General features: G+C 36.0%; 1 pseudogene; it reads right to left on the reverse strand.

Moving 5' to 3' along the window:
• Positions 1 to 1,321: 1,321 nt before the first annotated feature.
• On the reverse strand, positions 1,322 to 3,202 carry LOC137224475 (probable E3 ubiquitin-protein ligase HECTD2 pseudogene; annotated as a pseudogene).
• Between the last annotated feature and the right edge of the window lie 295 nt (positions 3,203 to 3,497).

A 3,497-nucleotide genomic window follows, 5' to 3' on the forward strand; every position in this document is an offset into this window, starting at 1 on the left:
CCTGAGTATTTTATTTTGGGGGAACAATTGTAATTTTTTTAAGAAAAATTTGATTTCTACATGTTTCTTTTGATTTTTAATTTTTTTTTAAATAGGGATATAGTTGTTTTACAATGTTGCATTAGTTTCTACTGTACAACGAAGTGGAGCCCCCTGTGCTATACAGTGGATTCTCATTAGTTATCTATTTTATACATATTAGTGTGTATTTGTCATCAATCTTCCAATTCATTCCATACCCCTTTTCCCCCTTGGTGCCCATATGTTTGTTCTCTACGTCTGTGTCTCTATTTCTGCCTTGCAAACAGGTTCATCTGTACCATTTTTCTAGATTCCACATATATGCATTAATATATGATATTTGTTTTTCTCTTTCTGACTTACTTCACTCTGTATGACAGTCTCTATGTCTATCCATGTCTCTATAAATGACTCCATTTCATTCCTTTGTATGGCTGAGTAATATTCCACTGTATATATGTACCACATCTTCTTTATCCATTCATCTGTCGATGGGCATTTAGGTTGCTTCCATGACCTGACTATTGTAAATAGTGCTGCAATGAACATTGGGGTGCATGTATCTTTCTGAGTTATGGTTTTCTCTGGGTATATACCCAGTAGTGGGATTGCTTCTTAGTATATACAAATATAATTGATTTTTATGTGTCACTCATAAATCTTGCAACTGTGTTGAAATCTCTTAATAGTTCTAAGAATTTTTTTGTATATTCCTTGAGATTTTTGATGTAAACAATCATATCATATGGAAATAGAGCCAATTTATTTCTTTAATGTTTTTCTCACCCTATTGCACTGACTAGAACTTCTAGTTTAATAAAAGTAGTGAGTACAGACATCCTCACCTTATCCCAATTTTAGAGGGAAAATATTCAGTTTTTCACTGTTTCTTTTTACACCCTTATACAATCATCTTTATTGATTTGTAAAAGCTGTATACACATCTAAAACCCTGAATTTACTTTGTAAAAATAAATCTTTAGCAATAAATGGCACTATCAAAATCCCATTATTCTCAGGCTATTATGTCGTTATTTACATGCTTTTCAGCAATGGTTGAAAAGAATCTTAGAGAACGAAAGCCAGTATATCAAAAAACCCTGTAAATTGCATTTGCAATTATACTGTTGTTTAACCGCTATATGAAAATATGGCTACATGCCTTACATTAATGAAAATGTAGCTATCTGTGTTGCTACGGTGTGCTAGCAGCACACAAGCTGCCACTGGTCTCCATTTTGTCATCAGTGCATTCTTTACTGCACAATGCTTTCCCAGTGGAACACCTGTGACAAACTACTTATGGAGAATGATAAAGTGTTATAAAAAAGAGGGACTGGACCCACACCTGTCTCTGCCATCTGGTCTTTTTCTCACTCAAGCAGTGTTGTAGTTTTAGAAAACCATGCCTCTACTGAACATACTTCATATTTGATTTTTAAAAAATCAGTATTTTAAAGTTGGTGAGTTTTGTCAAGGTGTTTTGAGACAGAAACATGAAAAGCTTAAAGGCACAATGAGAGGGAAGTGAATGCTACATATAAAATATATTTCAAGTCTTCTAGGTTACTCAAGTCCAAAACCTTCTGAATTTGAAATTCCAATAATCAATTTCTGTTTCAGGTCCTTTTTGTTCTTGTAGGGGGGAAGGCAAAGTTGATTGAAGCAGGTGTGGGCCACAGGCAACCAGTTAGTTGAAGTTTCATTCTTTGAGATTTTAAAGTTCAAGTCAGCCATTCCTTCTACAGGTACTCTGTCACTTCCTGTGGTAAAATGTAGCAACTTCTTTTGAAGGTCAAGAGGAAATCCAAGCACAATATCCCAAAAGTATTGTATAGTCAAGTCGGTTTTTGCATAGCCATCATACTGAATTCTTGTCTGCAGGGCGTGCATATCCAGTTCAGGACTTCCACAGACCAGAATTTCAACCTCTTCTGGATGAAGAAGCATTAGGAAATTTGAAGCACACACACTGTGAAATCCATAATAAAATGCAGCAAACTGCTTATAGATGGATTTGTTGAGAAGAAAGTCAATATAAAGCTGTACATATTCTTTCCTATTTTGATTGGTAACTGGAATTTTATCACCACCTGGCTTTAAATTATAGGACTTAATTATTCTGAATTCTTCTTGAAACACCTGAAATATTGAATAGAAATCTTCTTCAACATTGCCTTCATATGACAGGAGTTCACTTAATCCATGGGCCAACTCAGGCATAATTTGACTCAGGTCATCAGTGGTAACACTGCAGATGCCTACTGGCGTATTTTGGTCATTAGGAATGATGGGAGGGCTCAATAATTTCTTGTAGCAGCAGCGGGGGAAACGAATATCCAAAGCAATGCTGTTATAAACAGCTAGTCCCATAAGAATTCCAACCAATCGGAATCCAGAATAGTTGTCACATTTAAAGCTGCTAAACCAATGGCAGTATGAATCCTTATGATACGTAAACATGCCATAATCTGGATGAAAAATTTGTCGAATTAGAAGAAGGAACCATTCTTTAGTCAAGCCACCTGTACCCAAACCAACTTCCCCTACAAAGGTAACTTTCAACTTCTTTTGCAAGTCTGCTCTTTTCCGGGTTAACTCATCAAGAGAATCGCTGACCAGATATGTCCACCTTACTTTCATATTTAGAAATAACATATTCATATCAGGTCTCTCTCTTCTAGATACTTTATCCACCAGACTTTGCTGTGAGAATTTCCAAAGCTCTGCCAGGTGTGGTATTCTTCCATGAGATCAATATGATCCAATGTAGAATTATAGAAATCAGTATAAGGAATAAGGGGAGGAAGAACCAAATTGTTTGCAGTATTAAGTAAAGCCAACATTTTAGATGATGATGGGATCCACCAGGAACACTTTGATATAGGTGGAAATTCTTCAGGCTTTGCAGGAAACAGGTGTAAAGAAATAAACTGCAGCAATCTCTCTACCAATTGTTTGAACCTCTTCTGGGATAATTTTTTAAACCAGTGAACTAGGAAATGATGGTCAACTTCCACTAACATAGCTATCTGTTGTAGCAAGTGAGCATAGATGACATATGTAGATGTGTTATTAAATTGAGGATTCTGTAAAAGTATAAAATATGCTCTAAGATAATCTTTTGTTCATGGACTTTTCCATTCTTGTAACAGGCTGTTAATGATTCCCTTTAATATTGTCTTCTGAATGTCTTGAGGCTGCTAGTATTGGAGGGTCTCCTGCAGAGGTGGTAGGTGGCTCTGTCTCACCATGAGGACAAGGACACTGGCAGCAGAAGTTCTGGGAAGTACTCCTTAGCGTGAGCCCTCCCAGAGTCAGCCATTAGCCCCACTGAAGAACCCAGGTAGCCCACTCTGTTTTTAATTAATTTATTTCTATTGAAGTATATTTGATTTACAATATTGTGTTACTTTCAGGTGTCCAGCAAAGTGATTCAGTTATATATATATATATATATATATATATAATCCTGG

This window comes from Pseudorca crassidens, chromosome 5 (genome assembly GCF_039906515.1).
Source record: "Pseudorca crassidens isolate mPseCra1 chromosome 5, mPseCra1.hap1, whole genome shotgun sequence".
NCBI lineage: Eukaryota > Metazoa > Chordata > Mammalia > Artiodactyla > Delphinidae > Pseudorca > Pseudorca crassidens.